We start from the raw sequence: 16979 nt of genomic DNA on the forward strand, positions 1-16979 counted from the left end.
TACTCACTGCTTGTAACAGACCTAACAATTAGTCTGATTGAGTTTGGGGACAATGGTGATTCCCACCCTCTCAAGGTGCATGAGGTGAAAAGTTTTGTGATGGTTAGACCATTGAATTTCAAACGGAAGAAAATAGATGTTTAGTTAATGGAGATGGTCATTATCTGGTTCATTGTATGTTGTATAATGTGTAACTAATCAGCTGAAGCCTCAATAGTGACTTGCTGCAGGTAGAGAAAGAATCTACTCTATGTAAGTCCACTAACCTTCGTGACTCAGGACTACCTCTTAATGCTGAAATATTGGCCTGAATCTTTCAATATCTGGATAATTAGAGATGGGATATACATGGAGTCATATGTGTCAGGACCCCCATCACCCCCAGTCCAAAGTGCACGTGAATGGAGTAGCCAGCTGAGAGGTGTATTTCTACTGAGCTGATTTGTTGTACTTGAACTACAAATGTGTCCAACACTGAGCTCAGTATAAGAAACCTGGGCCAGATGTGCAGAATGTTATACTGGTACCTGCTTTAACTCCATGATTGACCAGTTTGATCAGTGTAACTGAACTCAGCTCAAAACTTAATGCCAACAACTGCGACCCCACAGCCCCGACAACACTCCAACAATCACCACCATCCCCCCAATCACCGCCATCCCCCCCAAACAATCACCACCATCCCCCCCAAACAATCACCACCATCCCCACCCGACAATCACCACCATCCCCACCCGACAATCACCACCATCCCCCCCAAAACAATCACCACCACCTCCCCCAAACAATCACCACCATCCCCACACGACAATCACCACCATCCCCTCCCCAAACAATCACCACCATCCCACCCCAAACAATCACCACCATCCCCCCCAAAACAATCACCACCATCTCCCCCAAACAATCACCACCATCCCCCCCAAAACAATCACCACCATCTCCCCCAAACAATCACCACCATCCCTACCCAACAATCACCACCGTCCCCCCCAAACAATCACCACCATCCCCACCCGACAATCACCACCATCCCCCCCAAACAATCACCACCATCTCCCCCAAACAATCACCACAATCCCCCCCAAACAGTCACCACCATCCCCAACAAACAATCACCAACATCCCCACCCGACAATCACCACCATCCCCCCCAAACAATGAAACCATCCCCACTCGACAATCACCACCATCCACCCCAAACAATCACCACCATCCCCCCCAAACAATCACCACCATGCCCCCCAAACAATCACCACCATCCCCCCCAAACAATCACCATCATCCCCACCTGACAATCACCACCATCCCCCCCAAACAGTCACCACATCCTCCCCAAACAGTCACCACCATCCTCCCCAAACAATCACCACCATCCCCCCAAACAATCACCACCATCCCCACCCGACAATCACCACCATCCCCCCCAAACAATCACCACCATCTCCCCCAAACACTCACCACCATCTCCACCAGACAATCACCACCATCCTCCCCAAACAATCACCACGTCTCCCCCAAAACAGTCACCACTATCTCCCCCAAACAATCACTACCAACCCCCCCAAACAATCACCACCATCCCCACCCGACAATCACCACCATCCCCCCCAAACAATCACCACTATCTCCCCCAAACAATCACTACCAACCCCCCCAAACAATCACCACCATCCCCACCCGACAATCACCACCATCCCCCCCAAACAATCACCACCATCCCCCCCAAACAATCACCATCATCCCCACCTGACAATCACCACCATCCCCCCCAAACAGTCACCACATCCTCCCCAAACAGTCACCACCATCCTCCCCAAACAATCACCACCATCCCCCCAAACAATCACCACCATCCCCACCCGACAATCACCACCATCCCCCCCAAACAATCACCACCATCTCCCCCAAACACTCACCACCATCTCCACCAGACAATCACCACCATCCCCCCCAGACAATCACCACCATCCCCCCCAAACAATCACCACCATCTCCCCCAAACACTCACCACCATCTCCACCAGACAATCACCACCATCCTCCCCAAACAATCACCACGTCTCCCCCAAACACTTACCACCAACCCCAACCGACAATCACCACCATCCCCCACGACAATCACCACCATCCCCACCAAACAATGAAACCATCCCCACCCGACAATCACCACCATCCCCAGCAAACAGTCACCACCATCCTCCCCAAACAATCACCACCATCTCCCCCAAACACTCACCACCATCTCCACCTGACAATCACCACCATCCCCCCCAAACAATCACCACCATCCCCCCCAAACAATCACCACCATCTCCCCAAACAATCACCACCATCTCCACCCGACAATCACCACCATCCCCACCCGACAATCACCACCATCCCCCCCAAAACAATCACCACCATCTCCCCCAAACAATCACCACCATCCCCACACGACAATCACAACCATCTCCCCCAAACAATCACCACCATCCCCACCCAACAATCACCACCGTCCCCCCCAAACAATCACCACCATCCCCACCCGACAATCACCACCATCACCCCCAAACAATCACCACCATCTCCCCCAAACAATCACCACCATCCCCCCCACACAGTCACCACCATCCCCACCAAACAATCACCACCAACCCCACCCGACAATCACCACCATCCCCCCCGACAATCACCACCATCACCACGAAACAATGAAACCATCCCACCCGACAATCACCACCATCCCCATCAAACAATCACCACCATCCCCCCCAAACAATCACCACTGTCTCCCCAAACAATCACCACCATCCCCCCCAAACAATCACCACCATCTCCACCCGACAATCACCACCATCCCCACCCAACAATCACCACCATCCGCACCCGACAATCACCACCATCCCCACCCGACAATTACCACCATCCCCACCTGACAATCACCACCATCCCCACCCGACTATCACCACCATTCCCCCCCAAACAATCACCACCATCCCCAACAGACAATCACCACCATCCACCCCAAACAATCACCACCATTCCCACCCGACAATCACCACCATCCCCACCAAACAATCACCACCATCCCCCCCAAACAATCACCACCATCTCCACCCGACAATCACCACCATCCCCACCCGACAATCACCACCATCCCCACCCGACAATCACCACCATCCCCACCCAACCATCACCACCATTCCCCCCCAAACAATCACCACCATCCCCACCCGACAATCACCACCATCCCCCCCAAACAATCACCACCATCCCCACCCGACAATCACCACCATCCCCCCCAAACAATCACCACCATCCCCACCCGACAATCACCACCATCCCCCCAAACAATCACCACCATCTCCACCCGACAATCACCACCATCCCCAACCGAAAATCACCACCATCCCCCCCAAACAATCACCACCATCCCCACCCGACAATCACCACCATCCACCCCAAACAATCACCACCATCCGCACCCAGCAATCACCACCATCCCCACCCGACTATCACCACCATTCCCCCCCAAACAATCACCACCATCCCCACCCGACAATCACCACCATCCCCCCAAACAATCACCACCATCCCCACCCGACAATCACCACCATCCCCCCCAAACAATCAACACCATCCCCTCCAAACAATCACCACCATCTCTCCCAAACAATCACCACCATCTCCCCCAAACAATCACCACCATCTCCCCCAACAACACCCGACAATCACCACTATACCCCACCCGACAATCACCACCATCCCCACCCGACAATCACTGCCATCCCCACCCGACAATCACCACCATCCCCCCCAAACAATCACCACCATCCCCACCCGACAATCACTGCCATCCCCACCCGACAATCACCACCATCCCCCCAACAATCGCCACAATCCCCATCCGACAATCACCACCATCCCCAACCGACAATCACCACCATCCCCACCCGACAATCACCACCATCCCCCCAACAATCACCACAATCCCCATCCGACAATCACCACCATCCCCACCAAACAATGAAACCATCCCCACCCGACAATCACCACCATCCCCAGCAAACAGTCACCACAATCCTCCCCAAACAATCACCATCATCTCCCCCAAACACTCACCACCATCTCCACCCGACAATCACCACCATCCCTCCCAAACAATCACCATCATCCCCCCCAAACAATCACCACCATCTCCCCAAACTATCACCACCATCTCCACCCGACAATCACCACCATCCCCACCCGACAATCACCACCATCCCCCCCAAAACAATCACCACCATCTCCCCCAAACAATCACCACCATCCCCACACGACAATCACAACCACCTCCCCCAAACAATCACCACCATCCCCACCCAACAATCACCACCGTCCCCCCCAAACAATCACCACCATCCCCACCCGACAATCACCACCATCACCCCCAAACAATCACCACCATCTCCCCCAAACAATCACCACCATCCCCCCCACACAGTCACCACCATCCCCACCAAACAATCACCATCATCCCCAGCCGACAATCACCACCATCCCACCCAAACAATGAAATCATTCCCACCCGACAATCACCACCATCCCCCCCCAAACAATCACCACCATCCCCCCCAAACAATCACCATCATCCCCACCTGACAATCACCACCATCCCCCCCAAACAGTCACCACCATCCTCCCAAAACAGTCACCACCATCCTCCCCAAACAATCACCACCATCCCCCCAAACAGTCACCACTATCTCCCCCAAACAATCACTACCATCCCCCGCAAACAATCACCACCATCCCTACCCGACAATCACCACCATCCCCCCCAAACAATCACCACCATCCCCACCAGACAATCACCACCATCCCCCCCAAACAATCACCACCATCTCCCCCAAACAATCACCACCATCCCCCCCACACAGTCACCACCATCCCCACCAAACAATCACCATCATCCCCAGCCGACAATCACCACCATCCCACCCAAACAATGAAATCATTCCCACCCGACAATCACCACCATCCCCCCCCAAACAATCACCACCATCCCCCCCAAACAATCACCATCATCCCCACCTGACAATCACCACCATCCCCCCAAACAGTCACCACCATCCTCCCAAAACAGTCACCACCATCTTCCCCAAACAATCACCACCACCCCCCCCAAACAGTCACCACTATCTCCCCCAAACAATCACTACCATCCCCCGCAAACAATCACCACCATCCCCACCCGACAATCACCACCATCCCCCCCAAACACCCACCACCATCTCCACCAGACAATCACCACCAGCCCCCACGACAATCACCACCATCCCCACCAAACAATGAAACCATCCCCACCCGACAATCACCACCATCCCCAGCAAACAGTCACCACCATCCTCCCCAAACAATCACCACCATCTCCCCCAAACACTCACCACCATCTCCACCCGACAATCACCACCATCCCCCCCAAACAATCACCACCATCCCCCCCAAACAATCACCACCATCTCCCCAAACAATCACTACCATCTCCACCCGACAATCACCACCATCCCCACCCGACAATCACCACCATCCCCCCCAAACAATCACCACCATCCCCACCCGACAATCACCACTATCCCCCCAACAATCACCTCAATCCCCATCCGACAATCACCACCATCCCCACCCAACAATCACCACCATCCCCCCCAAACAATCACCACCATCCCCACCCGACAATCACCACCATCCCCCCCAAACAGTCACCACCATCCCCACCCAACAATCATCACCATCCCCCCCAAACAATCACCACTATCTCCCCCAACAACACCCGACAATCACCACCATCCCCCCCAAACAATCACCACCATTCCCCCAAACAATCACCACCATCCCTCCCAAACAATCACCACCATCTCCCACAAACAATCACCACCATCTCCCCCAACAACACCCGACAATCACCACCATCCCCCCCAAACAATCATCACCATCCCCCCAAACAATCACCACCATCCCCCCCAAACAATCATCACCATCCCCCGCAAACAATCACCACCATCCCCACCCGACTATCACCACCATCCCCCCCAAACAATCACCACCATCCCCACCCGACAATCACCACCATCCCCCGCAAACAATCACCACCATCCCCACCCGACAATCACCACCATCCCCCCCAAACAATCACCACCATCCCCACCCGACAATCACCACCATCCCCCCGACAATCACCACCATCCCCCCCAAACAGTCACCACCATCCCCTCCAAACAATCACCACCATCCCCACCCGACAATCACCACCATCCCCACACGATAATCACCACCATCCCCCCCAAACAATCACCACCATCCCCCCCAAACACTCACCACCATCTCCACCCGACAATCACCACCATCCCCCCCCAAACAGTCACCACCATCCCCCCAAACAATCACCACCATCCCCCCTAAACAGTCACCACCATCCCACCCAAACAATCACCACCATCCCCCTCAAACAATGAAACCATCCCCACCCGACAATCACCACCATCCCCCCCAAACAATCACCACCATCCCCACCCGACAATCACCACCATCCCCCCTGACAATCACCACCATCCCCCCCAAACAGTCACCACCATCCCCTCCAAACAATCACCACCATCCCCACCCGACAATCACCACCATCCCCACACGATAATCACCACCATCCCCCCCAAACACTCACCACCATATCCACCCGACAATCACCACCATCCCCCCCCAAACAGTCACCACCATCCCCCCAAACAATCACCACCATCCCCCCTAAACAGTCACCACCATCCCACCCAAACAATCACCACCATCCCCCCCAAACAATGAAACCATCCCCACCTGACAATCACCACCATCCCCAGCAAACAGTCACCACCATCCCCACCAGACAATCACCACCATCCCCACCAAACAGTCACCACCATTCCCACCCGACAATCACCACCATCCCCTCCCGACAATCACCACCACCCCCGCAAACAATCCCCACCATCCCCACCCGACAATCACCACCATCCCCCCCAAACAATCACCACCATCCCCACCCGACAATCACCACCATCCCCCCAACAATCACCACCATCTCCCCTAAACAATCACCACCATCCCCCCCAAACAATCCCCACCGTCCCCACGCGATAATCACCACCATCCCCCCCAAACAATCACCACCATCCCCACCCAACAATCACCACCGTCCCCCCCAACAATCACCACCATCCCCACCAGACAATTACCACCATCCCCCCCAAACAATCACCACCATCTCCCCCAAACAGTCACCACCATCTCCCCAAACAATGAAATCATCCCCACCCGACAATCACCACCATCCCCCCCAAGCAATCACCACCATCCCCCCAAACAATGAAATCATCCCCACCCGACAATCACCACCATCCCCCCCGAACAATCACCACCATGCCCCCCAAACAATCACCACCATCTCCCCCAAACAATCACCATCATCCCCACCCGACAATCACCACCATCCCCCCCAAACAGTCACCACCATACTCCCCAAACAGTCACCACCATCCTCCCCAAACAGTCACCACCATCCTCCCCAAACAATCACCACCATCCCCCCCAAACAGTCACCACTATCTCCCCCAAACAATCACCACCATCCCCACCCGACAATCACCACCATCCCCCCCAAACAATCACCACCATCTCCCCCAAACACCCACCACCATCTCCACCAGACAATCACCACCATCCCCCCCAAACAATCACCACCATCTCCCCCAAACACTCACTACCATCTCCACCCGTCAATCACCACCATCCCCACCAAACAATCACCACCAACCCCACCCGACAATCACCACCATCACCCCCGACAATCACCACCATCACCACGAAACAATGAAACCATCCCACCCGACAATCACCACCATCCCCATCAAACAATCACCACCATCCCCCCCAAACAATCACCACTGTCTCCCCAAACAATCACCACCATCCCCCCCAAACAATCACCACCATCTCCACCCGACAATCACCACCATCCCCACCCAACAATCACCACCATTCGCACCCGACAATCACCACCATCCCCACCCGACAATTACCACCATCCCCACCTGACAATCACCACCATCCCCACCCGACTATCACCACCATTCCCCCCCAAACAATCACCACCATCCCCAACAGACAATCACCACCATCCACCCCAAACAATCACCACCATTCCCACCCGACAATCACCACCATCCCCACCAAACAATCACCACCATCCCCCCCAAACAATCACCACCGTCTCCCCAAACAATCACCACCATCCCCCCCAAACAATCACCACCATCTCCACCCGACAATCACCACCATCCCCACCCGACAATCACCACCATCCCCACCCGACAATCACCACCATCCCCACCCAACTATCACCACCATTCCCCCCCAAACAATCACCACCATCCCCACCCGACAATCACCACCATCCCCCCCAAACAATCACCACCATCCCCACCCGACAATCACCACCATCCCCCCCAAACAATCACCACCATCTCCACCCGACAATCACCACCATCCCCACCCGACAATCACCACCATCCCCCCAAACAATCACCACCATCTCCACCCGACAATCACCACCATCCCCACCCGACAATCACCACCATCCCCCCCAAACAATCACCACCATCCACACCCGACAATCACCACCATCCCCCCCAAACAATCACCACCATCCCCACCCGACAATCACCACCATCCCCCCAAACAATCACCACCATCTCCACCCGACAATCACCACCATCCCCACCCGACAATCACCACCATCCCCACCCGACAATCACCACCATCCACCCCAAACAATCACCACCATCCGCACCCGACAATCACCACCATCCCCACCCGACTATCACCACCATTCCCCCCCAAACAATCACCACCATCCCCACCCGACAATCACCACCATCCCCCCAAACAATCACCACCATCTCCACCCGACAATCACCACCATCCCCCCCAAACAATCAACACCATCCCCCCCAAACAATCACCACCATCTCTCCCAAACAATCACCACCATCTCCCCCAAACAATCACCACCATCTCCCCCAACAACACCCGACAATCACCACTATACCCCACCCGACAATCGCCACCATCCCCACCCGACAATCACTGCCATCCCCACCCGACAATCACCACCATCCCCCCCAAACAATCACCACCATCCCCACCCGACAATCACTGCCATCCCCACCCGACAATCACCACCATCCCCCCAACAATCGCCACAATCCCCATCCGACAATCACCACCATCCCCAACCGACAATCACCACCATCCCCACCCGACAATCACCACCATCCCCCCAACAATCACCACAATCCCCACCCGACAATCACCACCATCCCCAGCAAACAGTCACCACCATCCTCCCCAAACAATCACCACCATCTCCCCCAAACACTCACCACCATCTCCACCCGACAATCACCACCATCCCCCCCAAACAATCACCACCATCCCCCCCAAACAATCACCACCATCTCCCCAAACTATCACCACCATCTCCACCCGACAATCACCACCATCCCCACCCGACAATCACCACCATCCCCCCCAAAACAATCACCACCATCTCCCCCAAACAATCACCACCATCCCCCCCAAACAATCACAACCATCTCCCCCAAACTATCACCACCGTCCCCCCCAAACAATCACCACCATCCCCACCCGACAATCACCACCATCACCCCCAAACAATCACCACCATCTCCCCCAAACAATCACCACCATCCCCCCCACACAGTCACCACCATCCCCACCAAACAATCACCATCATCCCCAGCCGACAATCACCACCATCCCACCCAAACAATGAAATCATTCCCACCCGACAATCACCACCATCCCCCCCCAAACAATCACCACCATCCCCCCCAAACAATCACCATCATCCCCACCTGACAATCACCACCATCCCCCCCAAACAGTCACCACCATCCTCCCAAAACAGTCACCACCATCCTCCCCAAACAATCACCACCATCCCCCCCAAACAGTCACCACTATCTCCCCCAAACAATCACTACCATCCCCCGCAAACAATCACCACCATCCCCACCCGACAATCACCACCATCCCCCCCAAACAATCACCACCATCTCCCCCAAACACTCACCACCATCTACGCCAGACAATCACCACCATCCCCCCCAAACAATCACCACCATCTCCCCCAAACACTCACCACCATCTCCACCCGACAATCACCACCATCCCCCCCAAACAATCACCACCAACCCCACCCGACAATCACCACCATCCCCCACGACAATCACCACCATCCCCACCAAACAATGAAACCATCCCCACCCGACAATCACCACCATCCCCAGCAAACAGTCACCACCATCCTCCCCAAACAATCACCACCATCTCCCCCAAACACTCACCACCATCTCCACCCGACAATCACCACCATCCCCCCCAAACAATCACCACCATCCCCCCCAAACAATCACCACCATCTCCCCAAACAATCACTACCATCTCCACCCGACAATCACCACCATCCCCACCCGACAATCACCACCATCCCCCCCAAACAATCACCACCATCCCCACCCGACAATCACCACCATCCCCCCCAAACAATCACCACCATCTCCACCCGACAATCACCACCATCCCCACCCGACAATCACCACCATCCCCACCCGACAATCACCACCATCCCCACCCAACTATCACCACCATTCCCCCCCAAACAATCACCACCATCCCCACCCGACAATCACCACCATCCCCCCCAAACAATCACCACCATCCCCACCCGACAATCACCACCATCCCCCCCAAACAATCACCACCATCTCCACCCGACAATCACCACCATCCCCACCCGACAATCACCACCATCCCCCCAAACAATCACCACCATCTCCACCCGACAATCACCACCATCCCCACCCGACAATCACCACCATCCCCCCCAAACAATCACCACCATCCACACCCGACAATCACCACCATCCCCCCCAAACAATCACCACCATCCCCACCCGACAATCACCACCATCCCCCCAAACAATCACCACCATCTCCACCCGACAATCACCACCATCCCCACCCGACAATCACCACCATCCCCACCCGACAATCACCACCATCCACCCCAAACAATCACCACCATCCGCACCCGACAATCACCACCATCCCCACCCGACTATCACCACCATTCCCCCCCAAACAATCACCACCATCCCCACCCGACAATCACCACCATCCCCCCAAACAATCACCACCATCTCCACCCGACAATCACCACCATCCCCCCCAAACAATCAACACCATCCCCCCCAAACAATCACCACCATCTCTCCCAAACAATCACCACCATCTCCCCCAAACAATCACCACCATCTCCCCCAACAACACCCGACAATCACCACTATACCCCACCCGACAATCGCCACCATCCCCACCCGACAATCACTGCCATCCCCACCCGACAATCACCACCATCCCCCCCAAACAATCACCACCATCCCCACCCGACAATCACTGCCATCCCCACCCGACAATCACCACCATCCCCCCAACAATCGCCACAATCCCCATCCGACAATCACCACCATCCCCAACCGACAATCACCACCATCCCCACCCGACAATCACCACCATCCCCCCAACAATCACCACAATCCCCACCCGACAATCACCACCATCCCCAGCAAACAGTCACCACCATCCTCCCCAAACAATCACCACCATCTCCCCCAAACACTCACCACCATCTCCACCCGACAATCACCACCATCCCCCCCAAACAATCACCACCATCCCCCCCAAACAATCACCACCATCTCCCCAAACTATCACCACCATCTCCACCCGACAATCACCACCATCCCCACCCGACAATCACCACCATCCCCCCCAAAACAATCACCACCATCTCCCCCAAACAATCACCACCATCCCCCCCAAACAATCACAACCATCTCCCCCAAACTATCACCACCGTCCCCCCCAAACAATCACCACCATCCCCACCCGACAATCACCACCATCACCCCCAAACAATCACCACCATCTCCCCCAAACAATCACCACCATCCCCCCCACACAGTCACCACCATCCCCACCAAACAATCACCATCATCCCCAGCCGACAATCACCACCATCCCACCCAAACAATGAAATCATTCCCACCCGACAATCACCACCATGCTCCCCCAAACAATCACCACCATCCCCCCCAAACAATCACCATCATCCCCACCTGACAATCACCACCATCCCCCCCAAACAGTCACCACCATCCTCCCAAAACAGTCACCACCATCCTCCCCAAACAATCACCACCATCCCCCCCAAACAGTCACCACTATCTCCCCCAAACAATCACTACCATCCCCCGCAAACAATCACCACCATCCCCACCCGACAATCACCACCATCCCCCCCAAACAATCACCACCATCTCCCCCAAACACTCACCACCATCTCCACCCGACAATCACCACCATCCCCCCCAAACAATCACCACCAACCCCACCCGACAATCACCACCATCCCCCACGACAATCACCACCATCCCCACCAAACAATGAAACCATCCCCACCCGACAATCACCACCATCCCCAGCAAACAGTCACCACCATCCTCCCCAAACAATCACCACCATCTCCCCCAAACACTCACCACCATCTCCACCCGACAATCACCACCATCCCCCCCAAACAATCACCACCATCCCCCCCAAACAATCACCACCATCTCCCCAAACAATCACTACCATCTCCACCCGACAATCACCACCATCCCCACCCGACAATCACCACCATCCCCCCCAAACAATCACCACCATCCCCACCCGACAATCACCACCATCCACCCCAAACAATCACCACCATCCCCACCCGACAATCACCACTATCCCCCCAACAATCACCTCAATCCCCATCCGACAATCACCACCATCCCCACCCAACAATCACCACCATCCCCCCCAAACAATCACCACCATCCCCACCCGACAATCACCACCATCCCCCCCAAACAGTCACCACCATCCCCACCCAACAATCATCACCATCCCCCCAAACAATCACCACTATCTCCCCCAACAACACCCGACAATCACCACCATCCCCCCCAAACAATCACCACCATTCCCCCAAACAATCACCACCATCCCTCCCAAACAATCACCACCATCTCCCACAAACAATCACCACCATCTCCCCCAACAACACCCGACAATCACCACCATTCCCCCCAAACAATCATCACCATCCCCCCAAACAATCACCACCATCCCCCCCAAACAATCATCACCATCCCCCGCAAACAATCACCACCATCCCCACCCGACTATCACCACCATCCCCCCCAAACAATCACCACCATCCCCACCCGACAATCACCACCATCCCCCGCAAACAATCACCACCATCCCCACCCGACAATCACCACCATCCCCCCCAAACAATCACCACCATCCCCACCCGACAATCACCACCATCCCCCCCGACAATCACCACCATCCCCCCCAAACAGTCACCACCATCCCCTCCAAACAATCACCACCATCCCCACCCGACAATCACCACCATCCCCACACGATAATCACCACCATCCCCCCCAAACAATCACCACCATCCCCCCCAAACACTCACCACCATCTCCACCCGACAATCACCACCATCCCCCCCCCAAACAGTCACCACCATCCCCCCAAACAATCACCACCATCCCCCCTAAACAGTCACCACCATCCCACCCAAACAATCACCACCATCCCCCTCAAACAATGAAACCATCCCCACCCGACAATCACCACCATCCCCCCCAAACAATCACCACCATCCCCACCCGGCAATCACCACCATCCCCCCCGACAATCACCACCATCCCCCCCAAACAGTCACCACCATCCCCTCCAAACAATCACCACCATCCCCACCCGACAATCACCACCATCCCCACACGATAATCACCACCATCCCCCCCAAACACTCACCACCATCTCCACCCGACAATCACCACCATCCCCCCCCAAACAGTCACCACCATCCCCCCAAACAATCACCACCATCCCCCCTAAACAGTCACCACCATCCCACCCAAACAATCACCACCATCCCCCCCAAACAATGAAACCATCCCCACCCGACAATCACCACCATCCCCAGCAAACAGTCACCACCATCCCCACCAGACAATCACCACCATCCCCACCAAACAGTCACCACCATTCCCATCGGACAATCACCACCATCCCCTCCCGACAATCACCACCACCCCCCCAAACAATCACCACCATCCCCACCCGACAATCACCACCATCCCCCCCCAATCACCACCATCCCCACCCGACAATCACCACCATCCCCCCAACAATCACCACCATCTCCCCTAAACAATCACCACCATCCCCCCCAAACAATCCCCACCGTCCCCACGCGATAATCACCACCATCCCCCCCAAACAATCACCACCATCCCCACCCAACAATCACCACCGTCCCCCCCAACAATCAACACCATCCCCACCAGACAATCACCACCATCCCCCCCAAACAATCACCAACATCTCCCCCAAACAGTCACCACCATCTCGCCAAACAATAAAATCATCCCCACCCGACAATCACCACCATCCCCCCCAAGCAATCACCACCATCCCCCCAAACAATGAAATCATCCCCACCCGACAATCACCACCATCCCCCCCGACAATCACCACCATCCCCCCCAAACAGTCACCACCATCCCCTCCAAACAATCACCACCATCCCCACCCGACAATCACCACCATCCCCACACGATAATCACCACCATCCCCCCCAAACAATCACCACCATCCCCCCCAAACACTCACCACCATCTCCACCCGACAATCACCACCATCCCCCCCCAAACAGTCACCACCATCCCCCCAAACAATCACCACCATCCCCCCTAAACAGTCACCACCATCCCACCCAAACAATCACCACCATCCCCCCCAAACAATGAAACCATCCCCACCCGACAATCACCACCATCCCCAGCAAACAGTCACCACCATCCCCACCAGACAATCACCACCATCCCCACCAAACAGTCACCACCATTCCCACCCCGACAATCACCACCATCCCCTCCCGACAATCACCACCACCCCCCCAAACAATCACCACCATCCCCACCCGACAATCACCACCATCCCCCCCAAACAATCACCACCATCCCCACCCGACAATCACCACCATCCCCCCAACAATCACCACCATCTCCCCTAAACAATCACCACCATCCCCCCCAAACAATCCCCACCGTCCCCACGCGATAATCACCACCATCCCCCCCAAACAATCACCACCATCCCCACCCAACAATCACCACCGTCCCCCCCAACAATCACCACCATCCCCACCAGACAATCACCACCATCTCCCCCAAACAGTCACCACCATCTCCCCAAACAATGAAATCATCCCCACCCGACAATCACCACCATCCCCCCCAAGCAATCACCACCATCCCCCCAAACAATGAAATCATCCCCACCCGACAATCACCATCATCCCCCCCAAACAATCACCACCATGCCCCCCAAACAATCACCACCATCTCCCCCAAACAATCACCATCATCCCCACCCGACAATCACCACCATCCCCCCCAAACAGTCACCACCATCCTCCCCAAACAGTCACCACCATCCTCCCCAAACAATCACCACCATCCCCCCCAAACAGTCACCACTATCTCCCCCAAACAATCACCACTATCCCCACCCGACAATCACCACCATCCCCCCCAAACAATCACCACCATCTCCCCCAAACACCCACCACCATCTCCACCAGACAATCACCACCATCCCCCCCAAACAATCACCACCATCTCCCCCAAACACTCACTACCATCTCCACCCGTCAATCACCACCATCCCCCCCAAACAATCACCACCAACCCCACCCGACAATCACCACCATCCCCCCCGACAATCACCACCATCACCACGAAACAATGAAACCATCCCACCCGACAATCACCACCATCCCCATCAAACAATCACCACCATCCCCCCCAAACAATCACCACTGTCTCCCCAAACAATCACCACCATCCCCCCCAAACAATCACCACCATCTCCACCCGACAATCACCACCATCCCCACCCAACAATCACCACCATCCGCACCCGACAATCACCACCATCCCCACCCGACAATTACCACCATCCCCACCTGACAATCACCACCATCCCCACCCGACAATCACCACCATCCCCACCAAACAATCACCACCATCCCCCCCAAACAATCACCACCGTCTCCCCAAACAATCACCACCATCCCCCCCAAACAATCACCACCATCTCCACCCGACAATCACCACCATCCCCACCCGACAATCACCACCATCCCCACCCGACAATCACCACCATCCCCACCCAACTATCACCACCATTCCCCCCAAACAATCACCACCATCCCCACCCGACAATCACCACCATCCCCCCCAAACAATCACCACCATCCCCACCCGACAATCACCACCATCCCCCCCAAACAATCACCACCATCTCCACCCGACAATCACCACCATCCCCACCCGACAATCACCACCATCCCCCCCAAACAATCACCACCATCCCCACCCGACAATCACCACCATCCACCCCAAACAATCACCACCATCCGCACCCGACAATCACCACCATCCCCACCCGACTATCACCACCATTCCCCCCCAAACAATCACCACCATCCCCACCCGACAATCACCACCATCCCCACCCGACAATCACCACCATCCCCCCCAAACAATCAACACCATCCCCCCCAAACAATCACCACCATCTCTCCCAAACAATCACCACCACCTCCCCCAAACAATCACCACCATCTCCCCCAACAACACCCGACAATCACCACTATACCCCACCCGACAATCACCACCATCCCCACCCGACAATCACTGCCATCCCCACCCGACAATCACCACC

The 16979-nt window shown here is 55.6% G+C and overlaps 1 protein-coding gene across 3 annotated transcripts in view; it reads left to right on the top strand.

Moving 5' to 3' along the window:
• The window catches only part of pkd1b (polycystic kidney disease 1b), a 397721-nt gene that overhangs the window by 280515 nt on the left and 100227 nt on the right, over positions 1-16979 (top strand). The gene's annotated exons all lie outside the window — the stretch shown is intronic.

The sequence above is a fragment of the Chiloscyllium plagiosum genome, unplaced genomic scaffold, assembly GCF_037043375.1.
Source record: "Chiloscyllium plagiosum isolate Xiang-an unplaced genomic scaffold, Cpla_swu_hap1 HiC_scaffold_25, whole genome shotgun sequence".
Classification (NCBI taxonomy): Eukaryota; Metazoa; Chordata; class Chondrichthyes; order Orectolobiformes; family Hemiscylliidae; genus Chiloscyllium; species Chiloscyllium plagiosum.